The 14,355-nt window shown below is 42.1% G+C and overlaps 1 pseudogene; it reads right to left on the bottom strand.

Moving 5' to 3' along the window:
- Positions 1 to 9,423: 9,423 nt before the first annotated feature.
- LOC137592096 (neutral amino acid transporter B(0) pseudogene) lies at positions 9,424 to 11,281 on the bottom strand (annotated as a pseudogene).
- Positions 11,282 to 14,355: the final 3,074 nt, after the last annotated feature.

Below are 14,355 nucleotides of genomic sequence, written 5' to 3'. Positions count from 1 at the left end.
GATATTAAAATATCGCATTTTACCCTTCCAGTCAAATTCCCTAAGTGTTGGACTACTAGTTAACTTATGGCCTGCTTCAAAGGTGTCTTCCCATTGTTTATCTGTTATTATGATATTAGCTTCCAGTTCCCATTTCTCTTTAACCCCTAAATTACAGTCCTTAGAATCCTGTTGTAGAGCCTTATATATTTTTGATATAGTCCCCCTTTGTATTGTATTTTCTCTAGTCACGATTATGTCGACTATTAAAATCGTCGACAACTAATTTAATAGTCGACGCGTCGTTTGTTTTTTTTTAATCCTTGTTTTTCTCCCCACGGCCGCGCCTGCCTTTCTGTCCTTGACACACCTGCGCAGTAGAGGTAATCGGGGCCAGCCGTGATGTCACTGGAAGTTATACCAGAGGGGCTCTGGTGTCATGGCTATCCGGCGGCACCGGACCTCAAAAGTGTGGGAGCATTTTACGAAAACAATAGAGAAAAGTGTGCAATGCAATATCTGCAAGACAGAAGTCGCCTTCCATGGCAGCACAACTGCGATGCATGAGCACCTGAAAAGGAAGCAGGTTGTGGCAACGATGAAGAGGGACCGTCGTCTCAGTAAGCTAACTGGGTAGTTAGCGGCTAATATTAGCGTAAACAGAGAGCTAACTTACTACTTACTCATATAGCTGTAAACGTTAACATTAGCGATGACGATTTGATTCATTAGCCGCCCTTAGCACACATATTTCATGTGTTTTCTGTAACGCTACAACAGTGATGTGTTTGAATAGGAAAAGTGGTAACGCTAATGTTTTCTAACGTTATGTTTCAGTGCTAAAAAAGAAGTTTCTACTTCAATGGATGGCTTTGTTACAAAGCCAGCTACATGCACACGTCAGCAAGCAAACGTCCTGACTGAGTCCAGACTGAACATGCTGGTGACCGACAGCATCGGAGCGGATTTTCTCTGCAGCAGGGAACATCTGCTCTCCAAAGAGAACAAGCCTTTCTCCAAGACATGGAGAAATGCTAACTTTCCTGGCTATGAACAAGACCCTTGTGCAGTTTGGGATTGCATAGAGTCAGTGTGTAGTAAAGTTGAATACAGTTGTGAGCACTGAGCCCAAAATGCACTTTTGTTATATTTGAGTCAATGAGACCAAAACTGTAATAATTCCTTAGTTACAGGTGCCTACCTCATTGTTGCTATGTTTGATTCCAAAGACAAATAAAGGAAAGAAAAAAACTACAAAATAAACCTGAAGTATTTATTTTTGTGTTGTTTAGGCAAGTACCTTTTCCTTATTTTACTCAGCTGTTTGCACTTTATGCTACGCAGTTAAACAATTGTTTGTTGCTAAAGGTTTAATGAAATATCATCTTAATTGTCTTTATTTTTAGTTAGCATATGCCTTAAACACTTAAAGCTATAAGGTATTGATGGTTATATAAGAGCAGCTTCATGCTGGTGCGATAAGTTGAATGTTTTACATTCAAATTACGTATGATCTGATTAGTCGACTAATCGAAAAAATAATCGGTGATTAGTCGACTATCAAAAATAATCGTTTGTGGCAGCCCTAGGTCATTGACATCAACAGTCCTTCTAACTCCGTCGGTATTTTTCTAATGTTTTCCCATTCCTTATGTTTTAAAAGATAATGACGTAATTGTAAAAATTGATAAAAGTCTTGACCAGGTAAGTTAAATTATTTTTTTAAGTTGATCAAATGACTTCAGAGTTTCCCCAGTGAACAGTTGTGTTATATAAATGAGTCCCTTATTTGACCATTTTTTATACCCAGCATCAAGTGTAGACGGCAAAAAGTCTGGATTCTTAGATATTTTAGTGGCTCTAGTGATTGATTTGGATATGCCCAATTTTTTTTCTTACAACTGACCATATCTTTATTGTTCCTTTAATCCATTCATTTTCTGAGTTTCCTCATTTCCTGAGTTACAAAAGGAAGTAATTCTAAAGAAATGTTTTTACATGAACTTTGTTCCATCTTCACCCAAACCGTGTCCGTGTCGTTATTTATCCAAATGATTAAAGCTCGAATTTGTACAGCCCAGTAATAATGCTGTGAATTGGGTAGGTTCAACCCTCCCTTGTCTTTAGATAGATAGATAGATAGATATAGATAGATAGATACTTTATTAATCCCGGAGGAAATAGGCTGCAAAAGTGTTTTATATTTGATTCTGACTCTTTTATGTTGCCATAGAAATTTTGATATTGTTTTATCTAATGTTGTTAGGATAGAATTAGAAATTACAATGGGCAGTGACTGAAATAAAAATAACAATCTTGGCAGTATGTTCATTCTTAGTTTCTATTCTTCCCAGTAGGTTGAAGGTAAAACATCCCACCTACTTAAGTCCTTTTTTATATCACCTATCAATTTCCCGTAGTTTGCTTCAAATAGTTGTGATGTGACAGAGGTGATTGTAATGCCCAAATATTTAAATCCTTTGCTTGTCCATTTAAACTTGGTCTTCTCTTCTAGTTCCCTTGGGTATTTACCTGACAACATCATGGCTACTGATTTAGATTCATTTGTTTTATATCCTGATAGTTTTCCATATCCCCCCAAATTATTTAAAAGTGCTGGTATGGATGAATATGGATCACTGATGTATGTTAATATATCATCTACGAATAGTGATATTTTGTGTTCCATACCCCCATTATCTAATATTCCCTTTATATTTTTATTTTGTCTGATTGACTCGGCCAAAGGTTCGATACTCAGAGCAAATAACAATTGACTCAAACAGTCTTCTCGTCTGACTCCTCTCTCAAGGTAGAAGAATTCAGAACAGCAGCCGTTAACTCTGATTCGGGATTTGGGTTTTTTGTAGATCATTTTTATCCAATCTATAAAAGTTGAGTGAAATCCAAACATTGTTAATGTACAATACAAAAAATTCCATTTCACTTGATCAAAAGCTTTTTGTGCGTCTAAACTAAGTAACATGTTACAATTGGGACTGTTTTTAGTCCATGTTATTCTGTTCAGAGTCCTCCTTATATTATTACCTCCTTGTCTTCCTGAAATAAAACCCGTCTGATCCGGTTTAATTAATGATGTCACAAGTCCTTTCATTCTTTGTGCCAGTATACCTGTCAATACTTTAACATCATTACACAATAAACTCACAGGTCTATGTGCTTCACAGGAAGTAGGATCTTTGTCCTCCTTATATAATACTGAAATAACAGCATCTGACCAGGTTTGAGGTGGATCTGCTAATGTCAACGCATAATTAAAAACTTTTGTCAGAACTGGGGTAATTTCTTTTGCTAAATATTTATAGTATTCCCCTGGCAACCCATCTGTGCCAGGAGATTTATTATTTTTTATAGTTTTTATAGCATCAGATATTTCTTGGGGTGAAGTTGGTTGAATCAGTTCAGATGCCTCTGTTGTTGATAAAGATGGTAATTGTAATTTGCTAAAAAAGTCTTGCCTCTTGCTTTCTAAATGATCAATGTCTGTCTCTTCATATAATCTTTTATAGTATTCTGTGAATGCTTCTGCTATCTCTGTAGGTTTTGTCAGTAGTTGTTTAGACACCGGATGTCTTATTTTGGAGATAATCCGGTTTGATTGGGCCTTTCTAAGCTGAAACGCTAGCAGGCAACTTGCTCTATTTCCACCTTCATAGTATTTTTTATTTATAAAACACAATGCACCCTCTGCTTTATATGTCAGGATTTCATCCAATTGATGTCTAATTTTTTTCAGCTCAGGTAGTACAGAGTCGTTTGATGTTTGTTTGTGCTGTAATTCCAATTCTTTAACCCTACTTTCAAATATTTTTTGCTTTTCTAAGCGAGCTTTCTTCAATCTAGATGTTATTTAAATTATTTTTCCTGTCATAACCGCTTTCCCTGCCTCCCACAGAGTTGTTGGTGTGATCTAACCATTGTCATTTATTTGAAAGTATTCCTTAATAGTCTCTTTTAATTCATTCACCACCTTTTCATCTGATAAAATGGACACATTAAGTCTCCAACATTTAAAGCAGTGTTCATTGTCTACATTTAAGCTCAATGTGACCGGTGCATGGTCACTTATGGTTATACTGTCAGTGTCGCAACACAGAACATTGTGCATATGTTGTTTAGAAATACAGAAGAAGTCTATTCTAGAATAGAGTCACTACCATGTGGGTTTGAATAAAATGTAAAATCTTTTTCCCTAGGATTATTACTCCTCCACGGATCAATTAAACCCAATTCCTTAATAACGCTGTTTAGTACTCTAGATTTTTTTGTAGTAGTGCCTTGTTCTGGAGGCAGTCTATCCAGTTTACCATTTGAACTGTGTTAAAGTCCCCTCCCACCGCTATCATTCCTTTCCTATTATTGGTTATTAAGGTAGCTATGATTTTATAGAATGTCTCGTTTTCTTCATTTGGGGCGTATTTAGTAAAGATATATTCACACTTCCGATGGAGCCGACCGCCATTACATATCTGCCCATGTTGTCTCTAATTATCTTTTCTTCACAGAATGGTACAGACTTATTAATTAATATGGCTACACCTCTTCTCTTACCATGTGAAGCATGGAATACATGGCTGACCCATTCCCTTTTTAATTTTGTAGATCCACTTTCAGTTAAATGGGTTTCTTGAAGAAGAGCAATCGAACACTGTAATTTTTTCAACTGGTTTAGAATTTTTTTCTTTTAACTGGTTGATTTAACCCATGAACATTATATGTCACCAAATTCAATCTATTCATATTGGCATAAGACCACACATCTCTGTTCTATATCTCCTACGTATCATAACTAAACTAAACTTCACAAGACACAAAAAATAAACAAACATCTCCATAAAATCTACTAAATAATGAACAAACCCGACTCCCAAACGTCCCGTACTACAGAGGTGGGCCGATCCTCTCTGGGGTTTTGCACAATGTGTGCCTGCAACTTCCTGCTGCTAAATAAAGTTGCTACTTACTCAAACAGTTATCAACTCGCTCATTTTAACCGATATTTCTGTAATTTTGCTTAAATTAATATTTTTCACCATCTCCATATTTAATTATCCGTCATTTTATCCAGATTCTTGAATTACTAAGTTATGTTTCAGGGTTCCTTTCAATACTGAAGTGTTTGTAGTCTTCTTTTGACCCTTATCCATAATACAGTACTCATAAATTCCTTAGATGAGGGCTTGTAGGTCCTCCTCAGTGATGCCTGGCTGTCTCCTCTCCTTCTCTCCTGTCACTGTGGTCCAGGCTCCGCTCTCCATCATCCTCTGGAGTTTGTCCATCTCGTCCTCTTTAATGTGAATCCCCATGTCCTTCAGCATGGGTTCAGCCTCCATTAGTGTAGAGAAAGTTTCAGCTCCTGAGTCCAGGAACACCTTCAGCTGTGCGGGGTACGGGGATTGTGCCTTCACGTTTTTCTCCTTTAACTTTTAATGACATCACGCACCTGTTTCCTTTTTCTTTGGATCTTGTTTGTGTAGTCTGGATTAAAGTGGACCGATTTTCCCTCGTAGGTGATGTTTTTCCTCCAGGTGTTTCGTAGAACTCGGTCCTTCACTCCATAGTCCAGGAACCTGACGATGATTGCTCATGGTGAAGCGTTTCCCTCCTTCGGCTTAGCGCCCATCGAGCGGTGCGCTCTCTCAATGCAGATGTCCGTGTCTTCCGTGATGCCCACTGATAAACGGATGGATCCAGTCAGAGCCCTCTGGGATGCCATGTATCCTGATGTTATTACGTCTTAGTCTGGATTCTAAGTCGTCACATTTGGCCGTCATCTTTACATTTTGGTGGAGGATGTAAGCGACCGTGCGTTCCAGCCGCGGTCCGGTCCTCTGTTTCTCCTAGTCTCTCTTCCACCTGTTGCGTTTGTTGCTCCAGAGAAGCCGTTCTTTCCAGTATTTCGTTCATATTTGACTCTATTCTTGTCATGGCCTTTCTATTTTCTTTGGCAAATTCAGTATGTTCTTGCCGCAGCCGGCAAATCTCATTCAGTATTACCGAGTCTCGTTCGTCATTGGCCGGCGTCTTACCGCCGTCGTATCGGTAAATCCTTTGCTGGCATTTCCCTTTTTATTATACCTTCCTTTCCTTTCCATCTTGTTTTTGTATTTTCTTTAACAAACCCCTGTGCACTTTAGATGCTTTTTGTCATGAGTTTAGCTTCCAAAAACTAGTTTTAGTTGGTTTTTATCAGAGCTCCCTTTCTCCGTGCCATCTAACACATGGCGTCACCCGGAAATCAAAAAAAAAAAAAAGGTAAAATTTCATAGTGGAAAATATGGAAAGTATTCAGACCCTTTTACATTTTTCACTCTTTGGTTCATTGCAGCCATTTGCTAAAATCAAAAAAGTTCATTTTATTTGTCATTAATGTACACGCAGCACCCCATCTTGACAAAAAAAAAGAAATGTAGAAATTTTTGCAAATTTATTAGAAAAACTGAGATATCGCATGGTCATAAGTATTCAGACCCTTTGCTCAGTATTGAGTAGAGGCACCCTTTTGATCCGGTACAGCCTTGAGTCTTCTTGGGAATGATGCAACGAGTTTTTCACACCTGGATTTGGGGATCCTCTGCCATTCTTCCTTGCAGATCCTCTCCAGTTCCATCAGGTTGGATGGTGAATGTTGGTGGACAGCCATTTTCAGGTCTCTCCAGAGATGCTCAATTGGGTTTAGGTCAGGGCTCTGGCTGGCCAGTCAAGAATGGTCACAGAGTTGTGCTGAAGCCACTCCTTTGTTATTTTAGCTGTGTGCGTCGGGTCATTGTCTTGTTGGAAGGTGAACCTTCGGCCCAGTCTGAGGTCCTGAACACTCCGGAAGAGGTTTTCTTCCAGGATATCTCTGTACTTGGCTGCATTCATCTTTTCTTCAATTACGACCAGTCGTCCTGTCCCTGCAGCTGAAAAACACCCCCATAGCATGATGCTGCCACCACCATGTTTCACTGTTGGGATTGTATTGGGCAGGTGATGAGCAGTGCCTGGTTTTCTCCACACACTCCGCTTAGAATTAATGCCAAAAAGTTCAGTCTTCGTCTCATCAAACCAGAATCTAATTTCTCATAGTCCTTCAGGTGTTTTTTTGGCAAACTCTATGGGGGCTTTCATGTGTCTTGCACTGAGGAGAGGCTTCCATCGGGCCCCTCTGCCATAAAGCCCTGACTGGTGGAGGGCTGCAGGGATAGTTGACTTTGTGGAACTTTCTCCCATCTCCCTACTGCATCTCTGGAGCTCAGCCACAGTGATCTCTGGGTTCTTCTTTACCTCTCTCACCAAGGCCCTTTTCCCACGATTGCTCAGTTTGGCTGGACGGCCAGGTCTAGGAAGAGTTCTGGTCGTCCCAAACTTCTTCTATTTGAGGATTATGGAGGCCACTGTGCTCTTAAGAACCTTGATTGCAGCAGAACTTCTTTCGTAACCTTGGCCAGATCTGTGCCTTGCCATAATTCTGTCTCTGAGCCCCTTGGGCAGTTCCTTTGACCTCATGATTCTCATTTGCTTTGCCATGCACTGTGAGCTGTAAGGTCTTATAGAGACAGGTGTGTGCCTTTCCTAATCAAGTCCAAACATTTTAATTAAACACAGCTGGACTGCAATGAAGGAGTAGAACCATGTCAAAGAGGATCAGAAGAAATGGACAGCATGTGAGTTAAATATGAGTGTCACAGCAAAGGGTCTGAATACTTATGACCATGTGATATTTCAGTTCTTCATTTTTAATAAATTTGCAAAAATTTCTACATTTCTGTTTTTTTCTGTCAAGATGGGGTGCTGAGTGTACATTAATGAGAAATAAAATGAACCTTTTTTGATTTTAGCAAATGGCTGCAATGAAACAAAGAGTGAAAAATTTAAAGGGATCTGAATACTTTCCGTACCCACTGTATGTACAGTGTAGTAGCCTACATGGGAAATCCTCAGTATGACAGTGGATTTCAATGAGACAGACAGGTAATGTGCTTTGGCACACTGTACGCTGGTCCTTTGTCTATTTTTTGTTGAATACAGGATGCAGAGTGCAGAATAAAGACCCATCTGAGCTGTCGGAACGCAAGCTGCCACCACGGGTGTGTGTGTGTGTGTGTGTATGTATATATATATATATACTGTATATAATGTGTCTTCTCTGCATTAATTGCACTCTGGAATTGTATATACAGTATTAGAGGGAACCCGTGGGAATTCCATGATAAAACAATAATACAAGACCAAACATGGAAAGAATAGTTACCTTGTTCTATGGAGCTAACACTACACTGCTAATGTGGAGATTTTCAGCTAAACAATAGCTTACTGATGCTAGCTGAGCTTTTGCTGCATTACAATGTGAGACACCGTGATGTTGTGTATGCTAGTGCATATTTCTTCTAGATTACTACCTGAACAGTGATTTCTACATTTAAAATTTTAAGATTTAATATACTTTAGTGATCCCCGAAGGGAAATTAAGAGCACACTCTAGTTAGTCAAATCAAATCCAATCACATGCATATGTTAGTGTGTACAGGCCCTGAACAAACAAACACACAAACATTGCCTGAGCGCGTAAGTGACAGCAGCCACTCCGCACGCTCCGCAGCAGTTTTTCCTTTACTTGTTTTTGTGTCAGTTTTTACTAATTTTTCTACTTTTATTACTTTCTTATATATATCCCATGGATATGGCAACTGTACAACCGAGTTACCATCCCTCTCAATAAATCCAGAGAGGGCTTACTGGTCCTCAGAAACACGGCTCAAGGACAAAGACACGAAATCCCGGCTGAGCTGAAGAGGTGCTACTGTGGCTGCAAGGCCGGGGCTAAGTTAAAGGCTAGGCGGGCAGACAACCGGAGGCGATTCAAACCATCGCTTCCCTCCATCATCATGGGCAATGTCAACTCGCTGCCAAACAAGATCGACAAGCTCGCCGCTCTGGAGAGCCAGCGGATCTACCGGGAGTGCAGCATGCTCATGCTAATGGAGACATGGCTAACTAATGCTATACCGGATGCTAACATGGAACTACGAGGTTTCACTGCTGTGAGAGCGGATAGAGACACAAAGGTATGTGGGATGTATATATATATATATATGTATATATGTGTGTGTGTGTGTGTGTGTGTGTGTATATATATATATATACATATATTCCCCCCTTAGTTGTAGCTCTCCGCCTAGAAGAGCATTGCCAATACAAAGCATCTTGTTTTTCTTGGTGTAGTAGTACGCATGTTCACCTGCTCTCCACACACTTGTTTCTCCAGGGAAAAGAAAAAGAAGGAAAGCGAACTGGACCTCGGGTTGCAGTTTGCAAGGGTTTCAAATAAACAAGAGGATCACTGATGATGTCAGCAGATGAATTGCAAGACAGACTCCTTATTGACTTCTTCATTGCCATGACTTTTTTCTCCATGGGCGACGAACATTCAGGAACAAGAAACTACAGCTCTCCATCTGATCTGACCTCTGTCAGCTCTGTTACCTCTCGTCTTTTGGCAGACTGATCTTGAAAGAACTGCAGAAGGCCGGCTGCAAAGGTATCGCTCTCTATATTCAGCATTGTGCTGGTACGGTCAACGAGCCAGTCAACAGCCAGAATGAGAGAGATGTCATTAGAGGGCAGTCCGGCGGCCTCCAGTACAATAGCCAATGTCAACACACCTCCAGAAGGAATTCCTGCCACTCCAACACTGGATGCTGTAGCTGTTATGAGAATTGTAATGACTTGGACGAAGGTAAGAGGAATGTTATTCAGTTGAGCAATGAAAACAGCAGCCACACACTGGAACAGCGCCGCTCCATTCATGTTGACGGTTGATGCGATGGGTAGGATGAAACGGCTGATGTGCTTGGATACACCGTTATTTTCTTCCACGCACTTCATTGTCAGGGGAAGGGTGGCCGAGCTGGAGGCAGTTCCAAAGGCAGTTGCCAGAGCGGTGAATATTCCATAGAGGAATAAGTACGGGTTCTTCCTTGTAATGATGAAGTACATGCCGGGAAGCACAATTAAGCCATGGATGGCTTGTCCAACAATGCAAGACATTACATACTTTCCCAGACTGGCAAACAGTGAACCCACACTGTCCATTTCAACAATCTTGCCAGCTACAAGGAACATGGTACCAAAGGGGGCATACCACATGATCCAGGACACCACCACCATGGTGGCCTCATTGAAGATGTTAAAGAACTTAATGACGATCTCCCCTTCCTCCCCCAGCTTCCTTAAGGCTATACCAAACACGATGGCGAAGACGACCAGACCGAGAATGTTCATACCGTCCTGATTTGTTCCAATGGGCACCTTTTCCATGGTGACATTGGAATTTTCATCTGTGCCATTCTTGGTTACTAGTTTGTAGCTAGTTGCATACAATTGAAAGGCAGCTGATATCAGGTTGGCAGGGAAAATGTTTCTGATCAAATCTAAGATGGAATCTATCACTTCTTTGGGTTCAAGAACGCTATCGTCCGACGATTCGATTTTGGTTATGAGCACTGACCCCGGCTTTATAATGAAAGCCATCACAATCCCAGTGGAGGAGGCGATTACCGTGGTCACCAAGAAAAAGAGCATGGCCCGACCACCGAGTTTGCCCAGGGCTTTTGGGTCGATGCTGGCAGCCCCTGACACGAGACTGCACATTACCAGTGGGATGATGATCATTTTCAACAATCGCATAAGCAGATCACCAGAAAAGCTGATGTAGATGATCTGGGTTTTGGAGAGTGTTGCATTGCGCATGGCAAAGCCGATCAAAACTCCGATGATGACTCCTGCCACGGTGAGAATCACAAGTAAATTAGCCATCATGATCCTCTTCACCTGCTGGGACAGCGGCTCACGAGTTTTCCTTTTGTGGCTCGTCAGCTCGGCAGCAAGTGCCTCGCCGTTGGACGCCTTTCCTTCTTCTAAGTCCATTTTCTTGGTTGTTTTGTGACTGAAGTTAACGGCATTACGGTAAGAAAATTAATTATTACTTAGAAAATACTGGTTTATAAGTAAAGAAATTGTCTTTTGACCTTTGATCTACTCTCCTTTGATCTTTCATGATGTAACAAACCTTTGATCAAAGTGCTTTGATTAAAGCAGATCAAAGCGCTTTGATCTAAGGAGATCGTGTAACAGACTCCGAAGGAACCAGTTGCGAGAGTCAAAGTGTCAAAAAATAAGCCACAGAAATTGCAGCACCAGAGGGATAACCAAAGCTCGTAGTGATAGACCTGAGCTACGCCCACCTCACCGGATGGAGCCCTGAGCCACACCCACCTCACCTGATGTAGTCCTGATCCATGCCAACCCCACCTGATGGATCCTTGAGCTACACCCACCTCACCTGATGGAGCCAGTAGCCCCACCTACATGACCTCCACTGCTGTCCAACCAGACCTTAATTAGAAGACGAAGTAGAACAACGGGAAGACGTACACTTTAATGATCCCCGTAGGGAAATTACTATATTTTCACTCGTGGTCAGTCATGCATATATATGTGTTTGTACAGGCCCTTGAAACAGCCAAGCACACACAAGGGGCCTGTAGGCATGCAGTAAATACAGGGAAGCCGAGTGACGGGCATCCCCGTCTTTGGTGTGTCTCGAAAGAGCATCTTGTGGAGGGGACGGCGCCTTGCTCAAGGGCCCCTCAGCAGTGCTCAGGAGGTGAGCTGGCACGTCCCACTGCCAGCTCACACTCCAAGAGTGAACGGTCGGGAGCGGGAATGGAAACACTGATTTGGATCATTGGACGACCTGCTCTACCGACTGAGCTACTGCCGCCTATCAGGACTGATATCCAGAGTCAGGTCCGCTCCTCACATCAGTGTCAGTGGTTTGTCTGTGGTTGTTATCACACGTCTGTTTCACACAGAGTTCTCTGCTTCCTGATTGGTTCATCTCATGCTGACATTTTGTAACTCCATTATTCTTAGCGTATAAATATAAATATTAATAACACAATCTGTCTATGTGTCTCTGTTTTAATGTTGTCATCAGGGACTGCCGCCGTCGGACACGTTCACCTGATCACATTTGACCAGCTTCCAAAAAGTCTTGACCCCCTGATCTAGACCAAAAGTACATCCAGATCCTCCATCATGGAGTCAGTTCATGTGTGTGTGGGTTCTAGTGAGATCCTGTCCTCCAGATGTCTCCAGAAGCCTGTGGTGAGTCACCCGTCAGACATGTTTCCATCTGATCAGGTTCCTCTACCTCCAGCAGGAGCTGCTCCTGCAGGACATCTGATCTCCTCCAACCACTGACTGATGGAGTCTGTCCTCCTGGCCTCATCCTGAGGGTCCTGTGGACTGTCCTCCTGACAGAAGACCAGCAGCCAGCTGGACCTCCTCCTGAACCCTGACACCTCCAGACTGTGGACACTTCAGAACGTGTCTGCTGCTCTGGACACATGAAGCTCCACCTATGTCTATGTGAGCCACCTGAGAATCAGGTTCTTCATCCCTGAACCTGTTGTGTGAGAGCCTAGGACAGACAGAACCCACAGAGCTGGTGAAGACCAGGAGCTCCTCCAGCCTGGATGAAGGTCCTCAGAAGCAGGACGAGCTCCTGTCTCCTGGAGACGTTTTCAGTGACGTGCAGAAGAAGCTTCACTGCCTCCAGTCCACCTGGTTCTGAAGTGTGGCGCCACCACTTTGGTTCCAGGAGGTCATGTGAAGGATCACAACAGCTGATCAGTTGATCAGTAGTACAGGTGATTGATTAGAGGTTCAGCCTCTGAGGTGTGAAGCTCCACAATGTTCTCCATGTCAGAGAGCAGCCCTGGAACCTCTGTCCTGTGAGAACTGCAGCAGATGAGCTGACATGGAGACAGTTCTTCACTGTGTTCCTGTGAGGTCACTGCAGGTCACAGGTCAGTGTTGTCATGACGACATTGGTCATTGTTGTCATGACGACATTGCATGATTACAGTTTGTGATGTCAGACTCACTGTACTGACACATGTGTGTTCATCACATGTGTGATGCAGCAGCTGTTCACACACACACACACACACACACACACACACACACACACACACACACACACACACAGGGAATAAATAAATGGATTCAGACGTAAAACTGCTTCAAACGCTAACCAACATTAGCTCCCCTTTGCATTTCTGTAAAAGTTTAGACGTTTGCATTGTTGGCATTGAACAAGATTTTGGTCGCTTTTAGGAGGGACGAACACGCATCTGTTCCGTGGATAAAAATATTTTGATAGTCACAACCGGAAGCTAATGATAATCTAACAGCGTCTAACTATCTCAATGTTTTTGTAGTAAAACGTTATGTCCACAAGAGGGCATCACAATTACAGATCCTTCAAGAACGGAGCATAACATTGACACGTCTTCCGAAATAACTTTGTTGTGTAGTTTTCCTCGGAATAGTTTAACAGATATTAAGCTGTAATGGGAATTTCACCCCTGTGGATTTGAAGAGCATAGAGAGGCCTGTTCTCAGGCAACTCTGCTCAGTTAAGTTGTTTTGGTCCATTCCAGTGTGCAGGTCGCCTGATAAAGATGTTTTTCTCGGGGTATGTGAATGCCTCCTACACTGCCTTCCCAGGTGTAGCGAGGGATTCCCCACCCTACCAAAGAAACCCCGTCTTTCTCAGACAGTGTGGTGCGTTGTTTAGTCAGGCGTATAAAAGTAGAGGGTTTCCGACGCCATGTTGGAGTCAAGCGGGGTTGCGTACGAACGCCCAGCACGGTTGATGCTACTCTACCTGGGTCGTTGGGCTCTCCGATTCGTGTGTCAAGGTAAGAGACTGAGCACATCTGGAATGCTTTAGCTCAACCAAAGAATTTGTGGGTCCTGTCCTCTGCTCTGTGGAGGGAATGAACGACACATTTGTTCTAGCATCATAGGGGGTCCTGGGACTCAAAGTACATTACTATGCTCTGTGGGGAATTCAACTACAGGCTTACTCCAGCGGTTCTTTGTGGAAGATGTAGCTACCAGTTTATTGTAGCATCATAGTTGTATATTATCTACTGTTTGCTGGTCATTATTTGTTGTTTGTTTGCTCTATGCTCTGCGAGAAATAAACCATTAATTTATTATAGCATCATAGCAGTTTTCTGTCTGATTTATTGTGTGAGTTTTTCTGTGTACCTACCTCAGGCGGACCTGCAAATTTTTCACAAAACATAAGCGGCATGTCGTATTTTGCTTTCTTTAAAAGTTTTTTCCTCTTTGTGTTTGTGATCTTTTTAGTTCTTTAGTTCACCTCAGGATTTAAATTCCTTAATTTCCTCTGCTAAACCCACCACCTGTCTACTGGAAAAAATTCTAAGTACACTCCTCAAAGAGGTTTTACCATTAATAAATAAACCTGTACTATCCATAATCAATCAATCCTTA

Source organism: Antennarius striatus, chromosome 3 (genome assembly GCF_040054535.1).
Source record: "Antennarius striatus isolate MH-2024 chromosome 3, ASM4005453v1, whole genome shotgun sequence".
Taxonomy (NCBI): Eukaryota; Metazoa; Chordata; class Actinopteri; order Lophiiformes; family Antennariidae; genus Antennarius; species Antennarius striatus.
Note: the sequence above shows the minus strand (reverse complement) of the source record. Positions and strands in the feature narration are given on the sequence as shown.